The 12,263-nt window shown below is 37.4% G+C and overlaps 1 pseudogene; it reads right to left on the bottom strand.

The window, feature by feature from the left end:
- Positions 1 to 11,684: 11,684 nt before the first annotated feature.
- LOC129411118 (5S ribosomal RNA) lies at positions 11,685 to 11,802 on the bottom strand (annotated as a pseudogene).
- Positions 11,803 to 12,263: the final 461 nt, after the last annotated feature.

Genomic DNA, 12,263 nt, shown 5'->3' with positions numbered 1-12,263 from the left:
GTGTCAAACATAAGGCCCGGGGGGGCAGATCCGGCCCTCCAAGTCCTTTATTCTGGCCCTCGGCTGATTTTCTACTAAAATATTTTAATTATATTTTCTATTAAAATATTGGTAATTTTCTGTGGTGTTTATCATAGCAGCGTCTCCAGTGTCTCTGTACGTGGCCCCTCCCACCAGAGCAGCACAAATGAAGACTTGTCTCTTTTCAAACGAAAAGGACGATCGTTTTGACTGTTGATCGTGACACGCTCATCAGCAAAATGTCAAATATTTGAAAAGTGGAGCCGAGTGCAGGATTTTCCAAGAAAAATGGACTTATTCCTATTTGCATACAAGTTAATGTTAAAACATTGTGTTGAAATAGCATTTTTCTTAAAGTTTCAGGTTGTTCATAATATTATAATATTTTGGAAAAAAAAAACAAAAAACTGTTCATCAATTAAAAAAGATTTCTGTAATAGATTTTTGTTTCTCTGCACAAATATTTGAATTTATTGGTGTTTTTGGGGTATATATGCCATGAGTTTTCTGATCTGGCCCCTTTGGGATCAAAGTAGGTTGGATAGGGTCCCCGGACCAAAATGAGTTTGACACTCCTGCTTTAGACTGTGAAGATGATGGAAAAGTCAAATACGTTCTACCTTAGCGTTTCCATCTAAACTGATCAAGATGCAAAACTCTGGTCAGATCTGCTCATGTTGTGTACGCGTTTACATCACATCACTCACCAGCCAGATGACTATGGACAAGACCTGGAGAACCAGTTGTTGGTGGGACAACTTCCGTATGTCCTAAGATATGCTTGTTGCTTTAAATACAAGCATACCCAGTTGAATTCGACAGACTTTTGCTTCACCATATGCATGCAAGATTTCCTCCCAAAAAAAACTTGTCTAAATGCAGAATAAAAAGTGAAGATGTGACACCACTTTTAGGTCTTCTGTTCAGACTGTCATCATATAAATGTAGTCTGAGAGAAGAACTAAGCCTGCAGGATTTGTGTGTTAAACATGTGTGAGTGAAACAAAACACAACTCCAGGTATGTTTCTGAAGAGCAAACAACATGATAACAGATCAGAAATTAGCACAATACAGGCCCTATAATCCAGATAAAACCGCTTGCATTCTTATTGGGGTGCCTGGCTTGGAATCATTGTTGAAAACATGTGTTTTTTATTGTTAAGGGAACTGCATGAGGGACCTTGACATTCTTGATCAACACTAGTAATAATAAGCCCACCTCATCCAATTGATACTTCGCAGAGACATCATACTGGGTGTGTTCTACATGTATCTCTATGATGGGATGTTCATGGGTTACACATGGTGACACAATGCACACATTAGCAAACATAACCAAAAACATTTTTAGATTGCCTGAAAGAAAAAAAAAAAGAAAAAAAAAAGATTTAAACAGCACATGTTCAAGAACCTGTGATCAATATGAGCGTCCATTGGTCATGATTCATGATTTTCAACAAAAACATGAGAATGACTGAAAAACTGTTGACAAATGCTATTTAGTTTGTGATCAATGTTATTTGAGAGTGACTTGTTTAACAGTACAAATCATCTCACCTATTATAGTTTCAGCTAAATCATTTTTTTTATGGTCAGATTGTGTTAAAACAAAACTCACACTAAAGTGTAACAGAGCTTCAAACAGAGCAGAGCTTACAGTTAGCATCGCACCCTTAGTATTAAAGGCACTATGTAACTTTCTAGTGAGGCTCTGCTACGATGAGATGTTATTGCTTTGCCTGGAATGTTCCTCACTGTGGCATTAAATGTAACCATCTTGCATTTAATCAGTTGCAGGTATTTATTGCCGAGAAAGACGCCTTGAAGCCTACCGTCAGTGGGGGTCACTGCTTCACAGATCTGACTTGTACCTTGACATAGTGGTCACATCCAGTTTCCATGGAGTTAGACACTATATGTTTAATGACATACTGTGCAATAACATCTCCATGGAAACAAGCATACTCTAATAACATACTAGTATATGGCAGAGAATATTAACTTTCTTTGTTTTAAGAAGTTCGGAGAATCAAATAACTTTCAGTAATTTGTGCCTGTGTAATTATAAAGGAACAATGGTCCAGTAATTGCATCTGTAATAATGAATAAAGTTGGAGCTAAAGAACACATGTCATCAGCTAATGGGGTATAACTATTAGACTTGATACAATCTGAGGTTTTATAATGAACAATGAAAGAGAAATACACCCTTCACACCGTCTGTAGTCTTTGCACTTTCTTTTTCTACTTTCTTTTCAACCGAACAATAGACAACAGAGCAGATCACATAGCAATGACAATGGACTTCTAAGTGTATTTGAGAAACTAGATTAACTTTCAAAATATTCTGCAAAACAGGTGTTCAGTTCAAGTTTGAGAGTCTTATTATTATGGTTTGTTGAGTAGGGCTGTAGTTGACTGAAGAAATTCTTCGACTAAAGACATGCCTTGCAGATAGCGTAGTCAACTAAAAATGGGCAAAAGCAAAACTATTACGCATTTCTCTGTATCTAACCTGAACTGTACCCACAAGACTAGACCTGCACAGGAGTTCATGCAGATACACTATTTATGCAGAAAAAAGTACAAAGAAATTTACGTAAAGGCAGATTAAACTTTTGAATAATGAGTTTAATCTGCCTTTTTATATATAAATACCAAAAAAAAAAAAAAAAAAAATCTTCAGCTAACTCACTCACTTTTTTGTTTTGCTGTTTTCTCAAATAAATTCAGTACCTCAGTTGGTAGAGTTTGTCCACTAATCCGAAGGTTGCCAGTTAGAATCCCACTCTTGGCGTAAACATCATTGGTAAAGATGTCAGATCCACAGGTTGGAGATGCGGTTCCAGCTCCCACAGTTGAATGCTGTTGTTGTGTCCTTCGGCAAGACACTTAATCCCCCATGTCCCCAGTGATTGTGTACACTAGTGTATGAGTGTGTGAGTGAATGGATGAGCGGTTCCTTGATATAAAACACTTTGAGTGCCTTGAAGATGAAAAAGCGCTATATAATAATGTGACTGCTCTCCATTGACTGATTCAAACAACTGAAGACCTGTGGACCCATTGTTACCACTGCCAATATGTTATGTTTTTTGTAACACTTCCCTGCCCCAAACTTTGACTTTGCAGAATTGTGGGTTCAGTGACAAACAAATATAGTCTGAGTTGATACAAAATCCAGAGGTAAGTTTTATGGAAACACTGTTGGCTATATAACAAGAGCTTTTGTATGTAGAGCTGGCTGGACTGGCACAGTCTAAACAGCAGTGTACAGAGGAATGTTGCCTTGTGGGTGGCATATCCATCTTGTCAGGAGGATGTTTTCAGAAGTGCCAGGCCCTGGAGACAGCACTGCGCCCAAACTCATCCCTCCTGGATTTGGGCTAACACCTGAGCACAATACAAGGTCATCCAGCGCATGAAAACCTATATCTGCTCAAATCTCTGTGCCATATGTTTTTAGTTTTGTTCAGAAGGATCAAGGCATCGCTGCTGAATCAAAAGTTTTCCTCTTAGTTTGGGTTCTTAGTTTTTAGTCTGTAAAATGTACTTTTCGTTCCACTATTGGGGGTTCATTAACAATAATACTTGATTGATTCATGCATGTTTGATTAATCCTGTATTGCCAAGATGGGGTCAACACCTGATTCTTTATGTTGTACTGATGTTCCTATTAATGAAGATTCAGTGACTTTAAAAAAACAAAAACTTATTGCCCTATATTTTTGGCTCAAGTGCTCAAAGAATGTCTGAAAAAAAATAAATAAATACATAAATTTGACTCTGGATCATACGTGCAGCCATTTTCAACAATGAAAGTTGTTGAAAATGTAATATTTTCTACAATTTTGTTTTTATTTAGAGTGCTAAATGGGTTCTTTGGGCAATTATTCATTCATGGATTTTAACTTCCTGTTTATAGGTGACATATTGAGGAAATTCTAATATTTTGTGCAAAATTGTTTATCACTATGGCAACAGTACTGATTTTTCATCACCATGAAACTTATGGATAGGTGTGTGTCATCTTTTACACAATTCTTTTTCATCTTTTCTAATTCAAGAAATAGGAGATATACCACATACCATACCTCTATACTTTTATGTTCTCAGCTATATGCTCAGCTATATAGCTTCTACCAGGTAATTGAAGCCCCTAAGGAAGTGGTCTTGGAAATAACTGTTATGTACAAGACAGGTATCGTAAAATAAAACCCCAAGCTGTGATCAAGGCAAGTACAACCACACATTTGAAAATGTATTAGCACAAGATGTCCACTGGGGAAGTCGTAAACCATCTCCTCATTACTCGCTTCGCCTGACTCAAGTTTAGTACGTGGTGGTGTTGGTGTGTGCCCTGCTCATACTGTCCTGTCAGATGCACTAACATGTGGATGGGTGTCCTTGGATAACCCTCGGGTGGACTGCAGTAGATGTCCCATTATATGATGTAAGATGGTGCAAACACGGAGTCCTTGGGGCGAGTTCAGGGAATAACTTGACAAAGTGAGCGCGCATGCTATCTACGGCTAATACTGTATATTAGTATCAAAATACTATTCACACATTTGCATTAAAGGTGCACTATGTGCCTTTTCTGCAGGGTGGAGGGGAATGTCACCTATTTGTGTCCATAGAAATGCTAGCCAGACTGGCGCCACCTAGTGCCTTCCCTCAATTTCATTTCTCTCCAGCAACTAGGTCAGGAATCGGAATACCCCGAAAACTCCGAAAGTGCGAGTTTGCGCACCAGCCAATCAGCAAAGAGCCATACATTCTGTGACGGCAAAGATTCCCAAAATCAAGGATTTAAAGCTGGAATAAAGAGAATGTTTGGTGAATTTTATCAAGGGGAAAGACATTATTGTCCTTCTTCCTACGGGATTTGGGAAAAGCTTAGTATACCAGTTAGCCTCGTTAGCGACATATTACATACGTCACAACCAAATAGCAGTGATTGGTAAAATGAAAAAAGTACCTGCCTACTGTTGAGCGAATGAATCCTAATGCTGCAAGGTCAGACGGTTTCTCCAAAGTGAAACCGGCTGATGAATCAGACTACAGAAATGCTGCAACTTTGCCTGGAATGTTCCACAACATTAAAATCTAAATCACTGCATTGCATTTCATAAACGGCCTGTGTTAAACTATTTTCTGATCTCTGTTATAGTGTTTCCTCATCGTAATCATATCTGGAACTGTGTTTTGTTTAGTCCACACGTGTTTAACACACAAACCCTGCATACAGGCTAAGTTCTTCTCTCAAACAAAAAAGACTCTGTTCCACCTTCTGATGTCATGTGTTAAAACAGGAAGTGCTCCACTGTGTTTTTAAACTCCACACTCCTTCACTAATCATTTGGATGATTTCAGCTATGGATTTGCTGTTAACTTGAAAACTACCACTTCATGCCATCACAAGGTAGAACAGAGCATTTTAAGCTTTGGAGATAGTAGGCAGACTAAAGGATCACTCAAACGTGTGAATGAAACAAAACACTACTTCAGGTATGTTTTGATGAGGCAGCATTATAACATGGCTTAAAGCTCACGAGAGTCCATTTTGTGTAATATATGACTTTTAAGTTACTATGATTCTATTGCTAAAAATGGCTTCAATAACTTGAAAAACATACCTATTTGTTGTGAACAGGCTTGCTATTTCGCAAATGTGTCCTCTAACTTAGCCTGGTAGCGTCACCTGCTTGTTTTGACCAACAGGTGGCAGACCCTCCACCAGGAAAGTTACACAGTGCAATAACAGATTGTATTGTTATACAATACAATTTGTTTGTTGTGAAAGGGCAGGGAGATAGATAACATAATTCCATTTAGGTTGATACTTCACTCAAGGTTAGAGGTTTGCATATTCTCTTTTGTCTGGGTGCTCTGGTTTTCCCCAATGATCTTCAGCCTTGTGCAGTTTATAGATTATATATAAATAAAAAATAAAAAAAAGAGCACATTTCAAAACAACATATGCCTTTGAACAGTGAGAAGCCAATGTGATGACCTGGTAGGAGTTGTGTATTTGCAGAGTGCAGTGTTTACTACTACAAATGTGTACAATATCGATTTACTCTTCTAAGTTGAAATTTTCTCCAGTAAGGAATATGAACTCAAAATGACATCTTTCCACTTGTTTATCCAAGGTCACAGCTCAGCGGTCTCTAGAACAACAATGGCAGCTTAATAATGCACAATCTGGCAAGAGGTGAGGGTCTCATAAAAGGCCAACACCTGCAGCTGCTGCCAGGTACTGGGCTGAGTCACACACACAGCTTACAGCCGCGGAAACAGTCCGAAGGTGAAACTTTCTACAGTGTAGGCTGTTTGGCATTGCTATTGAATGCTTGTCTCTATTTTGTCAATCTTTCTTGAAGTTTTAAGATTGTGCTGTTAATGTGGAATAAGTTCTCTATTTCCTTGATTTGGATTTTATTGAATACTTTACATTATTTGGAAACTTGTGATAAAAAAACAACAAAAAAACATAACAATCACCACTGCTAAATTTAAAGAACCAGACACAGTGGCACTGACAATATGTGATGCATTATATACCACTTTTTTTTTTACTCCAGTAAGGTTATTTTTTTTCTAATAATTTATTTTAATAGATACTTTTTTCAGACCAAGGTCTAGTTTGTTTTGACAGTTTCGACTGCACAGTTTTGCTTTTAAAAGTGTGATTTGGTAATGTAGGTGGTGTGCTGCAGAATATTTTCAACCAAAAAAGAAAAAAAAAATTTAAAAAAAAATACAGGTTGAAAAACACTGTTCTATTTGGTCAACATATCACTAATTAACTGATGTGAAGAGCTTTTTTTTTTTTTTTTTACCAAGCCTTATGAATTTCTTCAGTATAATTTAATATTCTGAATGTGTCCTGGAAATTCCACACTCATAGTTAGAGCGAATCATTACAAATCACCAGCAGAGGGCGCTGAGACTGCATCTGCTACCATGTTGAAAAAGTTGTTTGTATGATGCATGGTAGCTATTGCCAAACTTGCTGAACAGTGAACATGTTCGGCACTGAATTTATGAATAATTTTTTTTATAATAGAGCAGGACTTTGTATGTTACTCTTTTTGATAAGAATAGAACATTATTTATAAGATTAAAGAACAATATTGCGCAAAATTTTTGATCTATATTATAATGTTGTTTTCTCAAAAACATCACAAACATACCTGGAGTTGCATTTGTTTCATTCATACATGTTTAACTCACCTCCCTCCTGCGTGGAAAGGGAGGTCTGGGAGTCCCTGCTTAGACTGCTGCCTCCGCGACCCGGCCCCGGATAAGCGGAAGTAAATGGATGGATGGATGTTTAACTCACAAATCCTGCATATATAGGCTGAGTTCTACTCTCAAACTGAAAACACTCTGTACCACCTTGTGATGTCATGTGGTAATACAGGAAGTCTCCACTGTGTTTTTAAACCCCATATACCCTCACTACAATCATTTGGATGATTTTAGCCTTGGATTGGAAGGTACTGTTAGCTTGAAAATTATCACCACATGACATCACAAGGTGGAACGGAGCATTTTGAATCATGGAGATGTAGACTGACTAATAATAAAGTATTACTCAAAAATATGTGAATGAAGCAAAACACAGCTCCAGGTATGTGTTTGAGGAGCTAACAACATGCTAAAATGACTTAAGAGAGTCATTTCGGTGTAAAAAAGGGCTTTTAAAGATTCAAAAAGGGTATACATTTTGTTTTTTAATATTCTTATTTTGCCAGTAATACTCATTAGAAAGGCCTCCAAGTTTTTCCACTCATGACTCATTCATATTTCTATTTGTATCATCAATCAATCAACCTGTTGAGCTTCTAATCCTTTGATGAATACATTATCGACCATTACTGTTACAACGAACTAAACCCCTATTGTATGAAGAGGCCCAGCCAGGAAACTGTCCACAGATAATCCACTCCACAGCGGGCTCTATTGCAACAGTCAGGCCACGACACGAGTCAAGCACCAGACCTGGCAACTATTTACACCTCCACACAACAGGTGCATGTGTCTGACAGCTGGGCCTGCTTCTCCTCCTCCTCCACGTCACCGCCCTCTGTCCGGGTATGTGTACATGCTTGCACTATCTCTCATCATGTCTGGTCAATACGCTTCATTATGTCCATCAGCGCTGTGTTTTGTGCGTGGCTGCTCGTCACTGTCAGGGCGGACACTGCTCTGTGGGCTACGTCGTGCAAGTTTGGCCATGGATTGTGTCAGTCTGGTTTTATTTTAGGTGAGCTGTGAGCATCTGATTGGCACCTCCTCACTTGAGCAGGGATACAGACACAATATGCACACTACAAAAACGAAAATCTTGCCAAGTTAAAGGTGCACTCTGAAACTTTCCCGCTACAGGGTCCGCCACCTGCTTGTGTAGAGAGGTTACTAGTAGTTTTCAGAGTTTAGAATGTGATGATTTGATACTCTCAGATGCGAGGTAAGAGCAAGACTTCCCTTTGGTATGGTATCTCTGGTATTTTCAATTATACTCTAAGCCAAAGTACATAATTTAACCATTTTAATTTTAGCATCCCCCAGCCTAAAGAATGCTGTGGTGACCCTGAAACCCATCTATTCCTTTGGACTGGAATGTTCTAATACAGTATGGCAATAAACTTATTTATCTGCATGCAGATGTCAGACGATGTGTGAAGAGCTGACACCAGTAATAGTAGGAATGTATGTTTCTTTGATATTATTTTCCATTAAAAAACCTATAATGAAATTAATGCATAGTGTTTATTGCCATGATGTGTAACATTCCAAGCAAAGCAATAACATCTTCATGAAGACAAGTGAGTGATAGATCAGAAAAGTTATGAAGTGCACCTTTAAAATGACTTCAATTAAGAACATGTTATACTGATTTGAGTAAACTTCACATGACAAAGTAAAATTATCTACCAAATCGAACAAGTCTTTTCTTTTTACACTGAAGATAAGAAAAACAACAACTCTTTGTACTTAAAATGAGAAACCAAATAGTTTGAATTATGAAAAAATAACTTCATTCATTCATTCATTAGTAGATAATATTACTTGTGTACTCAAATCAAGTTAAATCTTCTTAATTTGAGTAATTGAAAAGTACTCGGATATTACTTTTGGCAGAATATTTCTGTAGTGTTTGGGCTGCAGTGGCATTTCTGCTGCAGTATACACTAGCAGTCATTTCTGTGGAGACAAATTATCAATGAAATATCAAACTCAAATTTCAGCAGACTGTGCATTCTGACTTACATATTTTCTTCACTAATGAGGTATTGGCACTCTAGTGAATATGAGTTTCAAATTCAGTAATAAATGTCATTATTGACTGGATATTTCAATTCCCTAAAATAAAATAAATATAACATTTTGCAACATCAGAGGGCAATCGAATTTTAATTTGAAATTTCAATCGCAATTTTCACATTTTAATAAACAAAATGTGTCCTTAAAAGCTTTTAGCTGTTTTTTGTTGTTGTTGTTGTTGTTTTGTTGTTTTTTTGTTTTTGTTTGTTTGTGTTTTTTATTTTTTCATATTGTGAAGGTTATTTTGCAAGCACGCATGGACATTGGAGGCAAGGGGGGGGTGAAGGGTCACAACAGCAACAGTGTGTACTGGTCTGAGCAGGAATCAATCTGCTGACTTTCGGGTTGGTGAGTACTCTAACTAATGAGTACTACTCTCAGTACTAACCAGGTCCAGCTCTGCTTAGGCTTGAGATCGGGAATTCTCATGTTGGTATAGCCCTTTAGTTTATCAGTTCAAATATTGTATTTTCTCAAATATTCATGGTATGTTTTTAGGGCAGCGTGGAAATATAGCAATTTTATATTTTCCAAAATTGTTCTGCCCAAATTTCAACTAGTAATTGTAAGATTAATAAACATCAAGGCTGGTTAAGATTTTAAAATTTCAAACCAGTTAAAAATTAACCAATTGCTCAGTGACATTGACAACATTTTGAAGATTTCATATATTAGATCAATATTATTCCCAGCTACCAAGTTGTCTCCAGTTTTATCCAATCCGCTCTTGTCACCATTCCCTCTGGATCTCATGTAGATTTCTGTTCCTTCCTGGACCTCTCTCTTCATGTTTTATTAATGTCATATGCTGTCGAGTTGGCTGCTCCTAACTGACTTGGCGAGTTTCCTTGTCACAAATCAGATTAGCCCGGTCTGTGATTAATCATCGGGCGGAGCAGCCTGTGAGAGGGGGCTGACACCTCTTTCATTTCCTTAATTACATCTTGTATTAGGACTCAGAATCAGCACCTCTCGTTTGCAGCTGTTGACTCCCAACTCACTCAAGCAAGATACACAAATGATTAGGATTCGTTTAAGGATACACAGAAGCAAGGGTCAGGTGCTGCTAGGGTGTGATACTATTTGATTTTGTTTTTTAATTACAATATAATGGCAGAATCTGTTCTTTTTTTTTATTGAAGTCAGTCAGGCAACACACAGTTAAATAGTTCAGTCATTCTGGGGTCACTGATGTAATTAGATCAGATCATGGCCATGGGCTGTCAATCAAACATGTCCATCATCTAAGTAGAACTTGACATATTATTTCATGAAGCCTAATATTCACCAGATAGTCAGTCCAAATAATGATTTTGTATAACTATCTTTTTTCTGCTCTTTTCAGTTTTGGATTGTGATTGGAGCATGTACCGTCTACTTTGAGCCTTAGAGGGGTTCTCTTGTAGAACAAATCATTTATACAAAGAGAAGTTATGATTTATAACTCCACATCTGAAGAAAGCTGAAGAGAACATATCTGGACATATCACTAACTTAAAATGTAAATATGTAAAATGTACAATCGCATATATGTGGCATTTGGCATTGATGTAATTTCAATTATACTTTTAACCTTTGGAGTAGTCCTGTACTTTGTGCAATCATAATCATATTGCATTCTGTTAATAACAATGGAGCTTTGTTAATTTTATTTATATCAGCATGTGAGAATTTATTTTGTTGCAAAACAAATGTTGAGTGCGGCTCTGAAGTGTGCTTCTGGGAAGTGGAAAATTATGAATCAGCCAAATGATCAACACATTTAGTATTAGCTCATGGATAGGCTCACAGAGCAGGGCTGCCACTCTCATTATTTGTGTTTAGAAGGCAATTGTGGAGGTGCTGAAATGAAAAAAAGAGATTATGTGGCTGAGTGCACAGGGCTGCATGGAGAAGAGGAGCAGAATCAATGACACAGTCTGGGGATGCGTTCATTTAGGAGACTTTAAATATTCACAGAACTGCAGGGAAATGCACTGTACAATTGTGTTATGAGTTTCAGAGGTTTATTGGAAACATGTAGAACTACTCACATCATGATCATCATATAAAAGCAAAGTAAGTTTTTATTTATATATCACTTTTCACAGACCTATGTAACAAAGACACTTTACAGAGTTTTATTCATTCACTCCATACACGGTGATGGTAAACTACTATTGTAGCCACAGCTGCCCTGGGGCAGACTGATGGAAGCACGGCTGCCAGGCAATCAACACCATCAGTCCCTCCGACCACCACCATCACGCACACACCACTTTCATACTAGACAATGTGGGTGAAGTGCCTTGCCTAAAGACACAACAACAGTTTTGCGACTGGAGCTCCACTGTGGCACCTGATTTTCCTAGCGGTTTCCCATCCAAATACTAACCAGGCCTGGCCTTGCTTAGCTTCTAAGACCTGACAGGATCAGGCATTGACAAGCTAGAATAGCCACAGTGTGTTACAAGCTGTATAATTATATATGAAATAAATCTTTTTCACTTTTTGGACAACACTGTATAGGCCTATCTGCATTTTAGGGTTTTAAATAATTCCTTCAATGGTTGGTTCATAAATTGATCATATGTCTGTAGAGGGCAGGAGAGGACGCTTCACTATGATATTTAACATTTCATTTGACTATATTTACTTTTTAAATCTTCAATCTAATCTTTTGTGAAATACATTTTAAATAGTTCAGTGTTTCCTGGAGTCAGGAGGGATAGAACCAGTGGGTGGATTAAAAAAACAAAAACAAAAACAACAACAACAACAACAAAGTGTTATTTCACCAACAGGGAGAAAGCAGTTTTAACAGACAAATGAATGAAATGCTTCATAATTTAATTAAGTAATAGCATTATAACCTTCAAAAAGTCAATCTTCTCCAATATACCCCTTTAATATCTAATTTAATTCA

The sequence above is a fragment of the Boleophthalmus pectinirostris genome, unplaced genomic scaffold, assembly GCF_026225935.1.
Source record: "Boleophthalmus pectinirostris isolate CB_2022bp ecotype Guang Dong unplaced genomic scaffold, ASM2622593v1 HiC_scaffold_3, whole genome shotgun sequence".
In the NCBI taxonomy this organism is placed as follows: domain Eukaryota; kingdom Metazoa; phylum Chordata; class Actinopteri; order Gobiiformes; family Gobiidae; genus Boleophthalmus; species Boleophthalmus pectinirostris.
Note: the sequence above shows the minus strand (reverse complement) of the source record. Positions and strands in the feature narration are given on the sequence as shown.